Source organism: Dasypus novemcinctus, chromosome 31 (genome assembly GCF_030445035.2).
Source record: "Dasypus novemcinctus isolate mDasNov1 chromosome 31, mDasNov1.1.hap2, whole genome shotgun sequence".
Classification (NCBI taxonomy): Eukaryota; Metazoa; Chordata; class Mammalia; order Cingulata; family Dasypodidae; genus Dasypus; species Dasypus novemcinctus.
Window position 1 is genome coordinate 44,088,944 of NC_080703.1, and position 13,408 is coordinate 44,102,351.

Genomic DNA, 13,408 nt, shown 5'->3' on the forward strand with positions numbered 1-13,408 from the left:
CTGCCTCGCCAGGGAGCACTGTGGCTCGGACCTGCCGCTCGTGCTCCACCTTCCAGGCTCCAGCTGCGCGGCCCGGCCGGAGCCTCAGCCCCCGGCCCTCCTGGGTGCCGGCGCTGGACGAGCCTCTTGGGCCCAGAACGGCCCGTGGGGAAGTCGGGGGGCTTTGCGCACCGCAGCACGCCCCTCCCTCCCTTCAGAGCTGCTGGCGGGGACGGATGCGTCTGTTTCTCCTCTAAATCTCTCAGCTGGACCTGCCCGCCTCACAACCGTGGACTTTGCTCGCACCCAGATATTTTATCCTGAATGTGCTCTGAGCTCGTGCATTGATTTACTGTCAATCGGTCGTGATTTTACGTATCACGGTGTGTGCTCAGCACGTCGTCCTCCAAGGCCCCGTTTACTTTTCTGTTGGGTCTCAGCACCTGGGAAAGCCATATTTCTCCTGAGTAACTGCTTTGCTTTTAACGCCAGTGTGGGGCTTGCTGAACGTGCTGGTCAGGCTCCCCTCTTTGCTTTGGCCACTAGGAATCAATTTCCCCTTCACCCTGGCATCCGCTACTCGTTTTACTATTTTTATGCTGTGTATTCTCACCGCCCTCAAATCCTTTGGGAGAGGCACAAAAACAAACAAGTTATATAAGAAATAAATAGCAGAACTACGAAACTGCGGCTTGTCTGTCCTCCCAAACTGGGAGCCTCAGAACTCGTCAGGAGGTTGGGGTTTTCATTATCTGAGGTGGAAACGCTTTCCTACAGGCCCTTTTCTCCCCTGGTCCTGAGGGTTGGTAAAGAATCTCTACAAGAACTCTCCTGGAATCTAAAACTTCTTTAAAAATCAGGTTAAAGAGCATCTCTGGAAGGCCGGAACCACGGCAGAACCGTGAAGCGCCTCGCGGAGGCACTGCCCGACGGACGGCGTAAGGGTGGCCTGCGGCCACCTGTGCAGGTGGCGGGGTCACGCAGCCGCGCCCTCCCACGTGTGTCCTCTCCCAGCTGCCGTTGGACGCAGGCCCTGGCCGTGAAGCCTCAGCCTGCCGGCGGCCCCCAGCCTGAGCCGGGCCCCCTGTGCGTGCGATACGAGACCTTCTCAGCCAGGCCGGGCAGGTGCGGGGGGCCGCTGACCCCGCTCTCCAGGTGGAGCCCCGCGCAGAGCCGGGTGTGGGTGCACCCATGCTCGCCCTACCTGTCGTCTTGGCCGTGCACGAGACTCGGCTTCTCAGGAGCTTCTCTCAGGCAGCCCAGGGCTCTGTTTGCGGAGGCAGCAGAGGCTCAGGCGGGCCAGGGGAGCGGGCTGGGGGGCCACATCTCTGCAGCAGGCACGTCGGGTGCAGGGGTCAGTGTCCCCAGCAGGCCGGCGCACCCAGCCGCTCTGCCCCGCGGTGCTTACTCCACTCATGGTTCTTGGCCACAGACCTGCCCGGAGCCTGGCGGCTCAGGCAGGGGCAGAGCTCGTGCGTGGCCCCGTCAAACGTCCAGCCGCGGCCCCTCGCCCACGCCAGGTGGGGTGGGACGGGCGAGGACTTCAGGCGGGGGCTGCCTCTGCTTCCGCGTCACGGCACAAGAAGAAGGATTCCTTTCCAGCACTTCTGCCATCCGCAGTGCTCTGGCCCTGGGCACTTTCCTTCTTCGGGGAGAAAAGCGGAGTGCCGGTGCAGGTTTGGGAGGGCAGGGTGGGGGGCTCCGGCTGCTGCGAGCCCAGTGCCGGCCTCCTTCGTCTCTTCTGGCCCGTCGTACCTCTGGAGCCTGGGCCCAGGGTGCTCTCTGCGGCGGCAGGGCTGCCCGGTTTTTTGGGACCCAACCCCTTACCCACTCCAGGAGGCTTGGGACAGCTTGTCGCCCCACACTCAGACTTCTGCAAGTCTGCCGGCACTCCAAGGTCAGACAGCGGCTCCGTGGAGAGACTGCAATCTCCACTTAATCTTCTTACCCCGCACTTCCTATTTTGGGATTAAAAATGGCCTTTCAGGTAACGTTAAGTTCCAAGAAACGTGGCAAGTGTTGGCCCTCCAGCCTTTGGCAGCTTTTTTGAGCCCAGGCCATGCGTGGAGAACGGTGCTGTGACGGTTAAGAATGTGCGTCCGCTTGGCCAGGTCATGGTATCCAGTTCATTGGTCAAGCAAACCCTGGCCTGGTGGTGCCTGGGAGGATACGTTCGGGACCTACATCATCAGTAAGTTGGTTGCATCCGTGGCTTTGACATCCACGTCTGCTGAGGAGCCTCATCCAACCAGGGGCAGGCCTTGGGGCAGCGGTGGTTTCAGCGATCAGAGGAGGCTGTCCACCAGTGCCTCGGCCAGCCGCGCCCCCGCGGGATGCTTGGAAAACCTTCGGGGGTTCCCAGCTTGGGGCCTGCCTTGGAGAAATTGGACTTGCTAATCCCCACGGTCCCGTGAGACAATTCTTACGAAAGCCTCGTAATATTTAGAGATCTCTCCTATCGGTTTTGTTTCCCTCGAGAACCTTAATGCAGATGCTTATAGGGAGTGGAGAGAGAAACTGAAGGTGCACCGTCTTTGCCTTTGAAGAACTTAAAGTCTACGACTTCATTTTAAAAATGTATTTGTTCCCTGACTCTTTCAAAAGGATTTGAAAATCACGTTACTAGTTGACCCATGTGAATGGCATACGTTTTGCCGATCAGAGCTTAACTCTAACACCCGAGAGGAGTTTAATACCTCTTTACATCAAACACTATATACAGTAAGGCTAATAAAATAATAATACTTAGAAAATGAAGATCAGAGAGAAAATGAGAAAGTAAGCGTACCGTCCATAGTTGCTGCAGCTGAGTGTGGATTGGGGGTGAGCTTTCAGGAAGCCGGGTTGAAAGGGGAAATGTGATACAATTCCTAGGTCTCCTCATCTAGAATGTGGAAGTGTTACCAGTTCCTCTGGGGAGGAATGTACATTTGTTGCAGTTGATGAACACATACTGAAGTATTGCTACTAACCATGGTCAGTAGTTTACATTGTAGTTTACCCTTTGCACTGCACAGTTTTGTAGGTTTTGGCAAAATGTATAATGGCCAGTATCCATCTTTGCAATGTCATTCAGAACAATGCTAATGCCCCCAAAATGCCCCAGGTTACACGTATTCTCTTCCTCCTCTTAGAACCTCTGGTGGCCAATGTCTTTATATCAATGTTACAAGATCTTCCATTGCTAGAATAATAAGTCCACTATAATCTATAGTTCCATCCCCCGTCCCCTCCCCCCCTTGCATTTGTCCATTCCTCGATCTCGAGGATTTTAGGTGGTGATGCCCACTCTGCTTCTGACTGAGAGGAGGCTTAGATCCCATGGGGCAGATGGAGTGTGGTTTTAGATACCTCTGTTTTTTTGGTGGGTGTTGACCATCATTATCCTTTTGTTACTAGTCCTGGGCGAGTCCAAAGAACTGGAGAGTAGGTATTACAGAACTACTGAGATTCAGGGCGCCACTGGCATATGAATAGTGGGAAGATTTAAGTCTCTGGTACATATTAGTATATTTAACTAGAATAGTGCTAACTATAGGTTCAAATAAAAGGGGCAGAAGAGCCATGTATAAGGAAATTATAAATGAGTCTAACTCTGTTACACTGGGGAACATATATTTCAAAGTAAGGCCCACTGACAGGATGCCGAATTCCTGAGATTATCTGCCCTGCCTGTAATGTCTGGATGTCTGTAGAGCCCTCAGGAGCCCCCCTGCCTAAGGCATTGTTTACTGTGGCAGTCAACGAGATCCTCCTGAGACATGCATAAGCATAATCTCAAAGATGACCTCCTGACTCACTTTGAAATCTCTTAGCCATGAAAACTCATTTGTATTTAATACAAATTAACCTCCTTTTGGTTAAAGTCTTTTTCCAAGTGCATCACCAGTCAGTCCTTGGTAATAATCCCTCAGTGCCAGGGAGGCTCATCCCCAGGAGTCATGTCCCACACCGGGGGGAAGATAGTGAGTTTATATGTGAAGTTTGACTTAGAGAGAGGCTGGCATTTGGGCAATAAGGAGGCTTTCAGGAGGTAACTCTTAGACAATATATAATATTAAGCTACTACATTTCAATTTCACATGAACAAGGTTCATAAGTATAAGCATGAATATCAAAGGCTGGCATATTGCCCATGTGCTGGAGGGATTCTTGCTTCCTTATTAGAGAATGTAGCAGGACTCCCCAGGATGGAAATTCAATGTACTTTCAGTTATTGGGTGAGTCTTCACCATAGACACAATATCCCATGACCACTTGACATATTCATATTCCATAAAGACAACTAGTGGTGTTTTTATATAGAACATATTGAGGGAAGTAATATCCTCAACCACAGTTCTATAGGAGATGCAGATGTGCATTTCACATGGGTGGCTTTTTTGGTGATGAAAAGCTGAGGGTATCTTTCAAGTTCACCACAGTAAAAGCTGTCCTATGGTGAGTTAAACCATATAGACCTCCACGTAAACGTTGTGAGTCAAAGGTAAAAATTGGAATGCCTAGACAATTTATAATTGTGGAAATAAATTAGGAACAGCCAAATAATAACAAAGACTGTTTATCCCAAGGTTGCTAGCAAGGGAGCCAGCTGTCACCTGTGTTTGGCAGAGACTCACAGGCAGGTGGAGGAGTGGGAAAATTTTATAGTGGAAAGAAAGAGAAGACTTCGGGTATACCCTGATTTGAAGGCTGTTGATAACTATTGTAATAGATACAGACTCTAGTGGTTTTAATTAGAATTAAGTGTTTGCTTTTCATAGTTTTTAAATTAAAAATGTGACCCTTGAAGAAGGGATAAGAGCAGTACTAAAGAGAGATTTTTAAAAAAAAATCCTCTAAGGAATATATAACAGGCATGCCCTTGCCTGATTTGATGAGTACAATTCTCCTCTGCTGTGCATTAATTAACTAACAGTATTTTGTCTTTCTATTTTTATGGTCAACTCTAATCAAGGAATGTTAACATGCAATCACTATTACAGATGTTCTCAGAAAAGCAGGATGCAGAGTAACATCCACTAGTAACTCGCGTGGCGCCTCATCAGTAAACCTTCGGTGAAGGGTTCCGCTGGGTTGGTTCTTCAGGCAGTAAAATCTTGCCTGTAATAGCCAGGTAAGTCTTGATATAATAAAAGAGTTCTGAACTCAGAACAATCTGAAAACATCTAAAGGATCTGTTGATTGACTTTACCCTCTGGCTTGAGAACAATGTATGTTTGTAGAAATTTATAAGAGAAATTTTTATGGCTGACTGAAAGTGGGTGGAGGATAAGAGGAAGTGATCACAATGTATTTCTACCCCCTTCTCTAAGGATAAGGTATTGCCTTTTGCAGTACGGCTCCTCCAGTCTGATAACTTGTGTACCCTGTAATGCTCAGCAAAATGCTGCCTGCAGGGCAACCTAATTCCCCCAGAATGCCTTCTGCTGTCTCCTACCCTGTGGTCTCCCTGATGTCAGGGCCCTTATTTCTCTGTGTTCAGTGATTGGTCGTCAGTATTTTTTTCTTAGCAGTATTGTCTGCCTAAGTGAAAGAATGGTTGGTAAGTCAGGAGAGGTGGTAAGACTTTTGCCAGACAGACTGAAGGATATTATAGAGAGAGTTCCCCTTACTTTCAGAAACGTTAGGGTGAAACTGTGTGTGTATATCTTATTCTCTCTCTATATATATAGAATGCAAATTGTCCCATCTTAACCAGTTTTTAGGAGGTGCCGGTAATTGAACCGGGGCTCATACATGTGAAGCAGTGCTCAGCCCCTGAGCTACACCCGTTCCGCTTCAACCATTTTGAGGTGTACAATTCCGTGTTATTAATTACATTCACAGTGTTTTGCTACCATCACCCCCATCCATTACCAAAACCTCTTCATCACTCCAGAAACCTTGCATTTTGAAAGGCAGATATGATTTCCTCATTGCATTTTGTCCATAGGAAAAAAGATACTGGCATGACTTAGGGTTCTTTGTTTCATTACTGGTTCCTCAGCACTAAGAGTAGGTGCTCAATAATGACAGATGAATGAAGAGATGAATGAGTGAAGTATGGGGGCAGGAGAAGATAGGGTTTCCTCCTTCTGTCTCCAGGAGGCTGCGCCTGCCCTGTGATGACTCGGGTCTTTGGTTCCTGACGGTTGTGTTTGGGTTGAAGGAACATGGGCCTTTGGGCAGGTCCCAGCTGTCCCTGGACCAGACGTTGGTCTCCACGAGGAGCCGGGCTTTCCGTGACGACTGCTGTGAGGCGGTGGGAGAGGAGACCCTGGGGCCTCTGAGACGAGTTCTCAGGACGGGCTGGGGCATGTGGCAGGCGACCTGGCTGAGGTGATCTTCTCAAGACTTTAGAAAGATCTCTTGCACCTCAGTTGTTTTCTCTTTATACAATATACTTTTGAATTTAAAAGTGATAAGCGATGTTAGAGGTGCTGGTGCTCACACCCTGGAAAGCAGCTACGGCAGAGTGTGTTTCTCGGCTACTTGAGAACACCAGTCAGAAAAAGAGGTGTGAATCTGCGGTGATGACTGTCAGATACAGGGAAAGACGGGAGGGCGTAAGAACAGAACGGGCGTCTCAAGCGATTTGCATCATCCAAACTGCACTCTAAGATGAGAATGCTTCCGTTTTTCAAGCCTCTGCTGTCAGTCCCCCTTATAGAATGTCTGCACATATTTAAACAGTTATTTACTTTTATCTCTACAACAAAAGCATCACAGAACCTTGCTAAGCCGTGTTGGGGGAGAAGAAAATATCCACTGTCCCTGTTAGCTACTTTTTCCCCTCCCATAAACGTAATGTTTTTCTTCCTCCTATAAACGCCACCGTGTGTAAGTGGGGCTCCTGGGATCCCTCATCCTCCGTTTGAATGTGTTCAGGACTGTGTCAGCCTTGGGAATTTGGAAGCCCTGGACTTTGAGGTCAATTCCGGGACTTACTGGCTTTGTATCTTTGAACAACTTGCTCAAATTTCTGACCCTCCATTTCCTGATCCATAAAATGGGGAAGATAGTGCAGCCTTCTCCCATCTGCCATTGGAGACCTTAAATTAGATGTGACTGCCTTCAGAAGCACGTCGTTGTTTTTCTCCTTGGTGTTGGCCAAATATGGACAAGGGAATAATGCTTAGGAAAATGGACAATTGTGGAAGAACAGACAGACATTTTTAACTTAAAGAATGTGCGACGGGGTAAAACATGAAGACGGAAAAGACAGTGGCTGCCAGAGCCGGGGTCTTGGGAGTCTGATGGCTGCAAAGGGCAGCCCGGGGCATGGTGCCGCTGGGTGCACGGACAGCTGCCCATATTACGAGGACATGCTCCCCGGGCCCTAGCCGACACCCCAGAAGAACGGGCCGCCGCCGCGAGTGGAAGACTACGGGCCGCACCCAGATGATGGCACAGGACGCTGCTCGCAGCATGAGGGGGTCTGCGGTATGGCTGGGACCCCTCAGACCCGAGGCTGAAGTGGGCTCAACTGCCATCTGGGGCCTGGACACGTCTGTCCGGAGCCGCGTGCGTCCATCCCACATGCTGTGTCTTGGAGTGCCAGCTGGAAGCAGCTTTTCGGCTTTGTGCCCTCCCGGGGCTCGTGTTCTCGTTGGGGAGGTTTACCCCAGCCCCAGCCAGTGGGGCCAAAGCAGTGTCCTTCCAACAACCCACCTGGACCGAGGCGGCCGCCCCACGGGGTTCACTGTGAGATCTCAGCGTCCTCCTCGGCTTCCGGGCCCTCTAACTAGGACTCCCTCATTCCTAGAGATTTAACTGTAATGAAATCCCTAATAAAACCTAGTGCTGCGGTACAAAATTAAAATAAAAGATTAAAAAGAAGACTGTGCTAAGGCGGCTGACACTTGCCACTTGGTGGTGAGACTCTAGCTCTGAGAAAGAGGTCCTGGAAGCGTCCAGTTCTCGCAAGCATTTGACATATTCACATCAGTAAGGTCTACTGGTAAATGTGCTGGAGGAGATGAAGATTCAGCAAAAGTTTTAAAACGACTGGCAGTTGCTTTAGAGAGTTGCTGGATAATTCAGTGGAAGCCCACAAAGACTAGAGATGGTTTGTCCCGTGTGCCTGAAATATGAACTAGGCCTAGAGCTGCACGGTGCCTAAGAGTGGCCTCCTGAGAGCCTCCATGTTGCTCACATGTGGCCAGGGGAAAAATGTGTTTTGGGGATGGGACACATTAAGGAACTTCAGCCGTACGATTCTGTAACTACCAGCTCACACCACCCTGTCTTACTTAGCCTATTTCCTTTTTTTTTTTTTTTAAAGATTTATTTATTTATATAATTTCCCCCCCTCCCTTGGTTGTCTGTTCTCTGTGTCTCTTTGCTGCGTCTTGTTTCTTTGTCCGCGTCTGTTGTCGTCAGCGGCACGGGAACTGTGGGCGGCACCATTCCTGGGCAGGCTGCTCTTTCTTTTCACGCTGGGCGGCTTTCCTCACGGGCGCACTCCTTGCGCGTGGGGCTCCCCCACGCGGGGGACACCCTTGCGTGGCACGGCACTCCTTGCGCGCATCAGCGCTGCACATGGCCAGCTCCACACGGGTCAAGGAGGCCCGGGGTTTGAACCGCGGACCTCCCATATGGTAGACGGACGCCCTAACCACTGGGCCAAAGTCCGTTTCCCCTATTTCCTGTTACACATCCATGGCAGTCGACGGGGGTGGAAATTCCTGGGACAACCGTGAAAAGATAATAGGCTCTCTTGTGCTCATCTTTGACGTTTCAAATTGGGACTAGATAGTTATGATTTAATATCAATTTGCACAACAAATCTAATGAGAAAATATCCTATGCTTTAAAAACATGGTATCTTTTAGGGGAATCCTGCCCAGCTTTTCTCAACTAGTGTATCGGAGTCCTGTTACGAGAAAGAAACCACACCAGTGGTGGTAATGGAGAGAATGTGCATAAAGGGCTGTTACCAGGTCTTAGAGAATTAAAAAGGCCTGAAGGGGACACAGGTAGGAAGCAACAGGGACCATGACAGCGGCTTGGAGGCTGGGCCCAAGGAGCAGGCACTTGTGGCACCAGATCTGGGAAGAGAGGGGGCCAGCGGCTGGCGCTGGTGTCCCAGGAAGAGTTGCAAGCCCAGTGCTGCAGAGACTGCAAACCCGGTTCTGCTGCTGCCTGGGGAAGAAGCTGCCGCTGCCGGTGTAGACAGCACTGCCATGGGACATCCTCCATGGCGCCTCCATTGTTCCCACTTCCTCGGCACCCCCTGCGGGAAGCCGAGTGGGGAGCAGCTGGCAGAGCCTTGGACCCGTGACCGCAGCCTGCTGCCCTTCTACCAGAGACCACGTCTGTGGGCCCTGTGCAGGCGAAGTCGCAAGGCTGCAGCGTCCTCGCTGGAGAGGAGTGGAGCGCCCTGCCACCTGCTGTCCCGCACCAGCCTCCCAGGCCCTGCTCGCACCTCCTGGTCGTCAACACGGATGTGGAGGTTGTTGTGGCTTTCTGTGCGAATGCAGGAGCAGCCCTCACCCACACCAGGCAGTCCCTGGTCAGTGTAGACGTGCGGCCGAGCAGCCTCGTGTCCTGGAAAGGAAAGAAGCAGCCTGCCTGTCTGATTTTCTACTCAAGCATAAGTTTTTAATGCAAATGAAAGCATGAATGCCGCATGAAACAACCTAATTGCTAATCACCATATATTTAATGAGCCCTAATTACAGCAAAATTTAAAGTGAATACAAGCATATTAGAAAGGTTTCTCACACGTACATAATTTGTATCTATCACTCGTAAAGCTAACCCTGTGTGTCCCCCCAGATTTGAGGGGAGCACGCCTTATCTTCACATTAAACCCATTGCTTATGCAAACAGCTTTCCTAGGCACAGGCTCAGCAGGTACATTCAACAGCTTCGCCAGGTGACAACATCCTCAAAAGCAGTGCTGCTGTGAGAGTCCTGTTCTTGTGATGATACTTTGAGAAAAAGAACACGCATTAGTGAGTTTTCCTAAGGCTCCAAGCCCGAGCTCTTGCCTGTATTTTGATCATTTTTTGTTTATTTGTTTTTAAACAGTGTCTTCATGTCTCTTTGTCGTAGGTAGAAACTGAGAGGAAAAACCTGGTTATGCCAGTGCAGCAGTTTCATGAATTCCAAAAATAGATATTGAATTATGTTTGTAAACTGGTCTGTCCTTCTGGCATATTAGATTATATTAGATTCCAAGGTTCCATTTTACTAGATTAAATTATGATTAAGGCTGTGATTGGGCCATGTCAGTAGGAAGTTGAGTCCCTGCCCCCTTGGAAAAACCGCACTGCAGAGAAGGGAGGGTGGAGTTTTGATCCTGGAGCCTGGGAAGAAAGCACATAGAGGGGCAGATACCTGAGGAAGGAGAGAAGTTACCGTTAAACAAGGCAGAAGCCTCGGAGAGAGAGAGAGCCATTCACCTCAGAGTCCATAGCTGGCCTTGTGGAGGAAACAGAGGAGCTGAGCCTGGAGAGAAACGAGGCCCGGGTGAGAGGAACCCAGGAAGCCTGAACCCTCGCAGACATCGGCAGCCGTCTTGCTCCAAACAGACTTTGGGAGGGAAGTAACTTATGCTTATGGCCTGGCATCTGTAAGCTCCTACCTCAAATAAGTACCCTTTATGAAAACCAGCCAATTTCTGGTGTTGTGCAGCAGCACCCCTTTGGCTGACTAATACAGCCAGCATCAAGCTGCCTTGCTTGGATCAGACAGGTGCAAAATATTCCTCTCAGCTGCACCTTGAGAATTTTTGAAGCTAGCATCCGTGCTTCTCTTGATTTGCAAAAACTGATGATCCCATGGGAAGAATTACATACAAACCTTTCCTGGCTCCTAAACACAGATGAACAATTCCCACTTTGTTGGGATGTAATACTCAGGCAAACATTTCAGTGGAACCGGGCGCTGTTGTAGAGACGGACTTGGAGTGGTTTATTCCCAGAAGGAAGCTGAGCTGCTGTAGAGCAGGACCTCAAATGCCCCTCCCGCCAGGCTTTTCGGCAACAGTTCCCATTTCATTCTTCTCCCTCAGTACAGAAAGTGACCGGGCGAGGCCTCCCTCCCAGCAGCTCCGGTTTGTGGAACCCCAGGACAGAACCGAAGGCCCGCAATCGCCTCTAAAACCCAGAACCGCGTCAGCAGCAGGTCCTGCGTGGACCTAGGAGATGTCGCAACGCTGTGTGACGAGAGGTTTTTGCTGCATCCTGGAGATGCAGGAAATAAAATGATCCAATTTCAAGATAAGGTCCCTGCAGGAGTGAAAAGATGAGCAAAAGCTTTGGAGGTAGCGCTGGCGTCTCCTGGTGCTGGTGGGAGCAGGCGGTCTGATGGGTGAAGGGGCGGGACAGCGCCAGCTCGTACTGCCTTCCCCTGGTAAGGCTGCAGGGGCGTTCTTGGGGCTCAGAAGCCAAGTCCTAATGCTCACAGCCCTTTCCTCCGGTTACTGGCCATGCTTCTGCCTCCGGTTTCTGGCAGTGAACTTTGTCAGCCACGTCTTCTCTGCTCAGCATGTGGTCCTAGTCCAGCGGCATCGACGGGGAGCCTGTTAGAAATGCAGGAGCTCAGCCCCCGCCCAGACCTACTGAATCAGAATCTACATTTTAACCAGCTCCCTGGGTGAACACTGAGCCCATGAAAGTGGAGACACACTTATGCAAAGGAGAGGCATACTGGTGGAATTTTAATAAAGTTGCATGGAATTTACAGATCAATTTGAAGAGTATTGCCATCATAAAAATATTAAGTCTTCCAAATCATGATCACAGGATGTCTCTCCATTTATTTAGGCACTCTTTAATTTCTTTCAACAATGGTTTGTTTGTTTTGTCTTTTTTAGAGTACAAGTCTTGCTTGAGTACTTCCTTGGTTAAATGTATTCCTAAATATTCTTTTAGAGACTATTGCAAATGGAATAGTTTAAGTAATTTCATTTTCTGACTGTTCCTTGCTGGTGTATAAAAATAATACTGATTTTGGTAAATTAATTTTATGTCCTGTAACTTTATTGAACTTATTTATTATCTCTAGTAGCTTTTCTGAAATTCTTTAGAGCTTTCTATATATAAGATCATGTCATTTGTGAGTCGAGGTAGTTTTATCTCTTCCTTTCCAATGGGGATGCTTTTATTTCTTTTTCTTGCCTGATTACCCTGTAGTACCCAGGACAATGAGGAATGAAAGTGGTGAGAGCAGACATCTTGTCTTGCTCTTTATAGAGAAACTTTCCAGTCTTTCATCAATAAGTATGATATTAGCTGTGGATTTTCTATAGATGCCCTTTATCAGAGTAAGGAAAATCCCTTCTGGATATTCCTAGTCTGTTGCATGTTTTTATTAGGAAAGGGTTATGGATTTTGTCAGATGCTTTTTCTATATCTATTGAGATGATTGTGCTTTCTTTAGATAAATCCAACTTGGTTGTGGTGTATAATACTTTTACTATGCCACTGGATTCAGTTTGCTAGTATTTTGTTGAGGATTTTTGTATCTATATTAAGAGATACTGGTATGTAGTTTTCTTTTCTTGTGATATCTTTGTCTGACTTTGGTATCAGGGCAGTACTGGCTTCATAGAATTAGTCAAGAAGTGCTTCTTCCTCTTCTATTTTTGGAAGAATTTGAGAAATATTCATATTAATTCTGTAAAGATTTGGTAGAATTCACCAGTGAAGACTTCTGGTCCTGGGCTTTTCTATATTGGAAGTTTTTTTATTGCTGATTCAAAATCTCTACTTGTTATAGGACTATTCAGATTTTCTGTTTCTTCTTGAGTCAGTTTTGGTAGTTTGTATGTTTCTAGGAATTCGTTCATTTTATGAGCTTATCTAAATTTTTTAATATGCACTTGTTTCTAGTTTTCTCTTGTAGTCCTTTTTTATTTCTGTAAAGTAGGTAGTAATGTTTCTCCCCAATTTCATCCTGATTTTACTAATATGAGTCTTCTCTCTTTTTTCTTGGTCAATTGAGTTAAAGGTTTGTCAATTTTATTTATCTTTTCAAAGAACTGATTTTTTATTTCATTGATACTCTCTGTTCTTCTCTTTTGTTTCACTTATCTCCACTCTAATCTTTATCATTTACTTTCTTCTATGCTTTGGCTTTAGTTTTCTCTTTTTCTAGTTTTTAAGGTGAAGGTTATTGATTTGAGACCTTTTTTTTTAAATTTAGGTGTTTATAGGTATAACTTTCTCTCTGAGCACAATTTTTGCTGAATCCCATTGATATGGTATATTTTCATTTTCAATCATCTAAAAGTATTTTTTAATTGTGATTCTTCTTTGATCCATTGGTAATTTATGAGTATGTTGTTTAATTTCCACAAATTTGTGAATTTTCCTAATCTCCTTCAATTGTTGATACCTAACTTCATTCCATTGTAGTCACAAAACATTGCATGATTTCAATATTTTTTAAGTTATTGAAAAAATTTATCGCTGTATATATGTTCTACCCTGGTGAA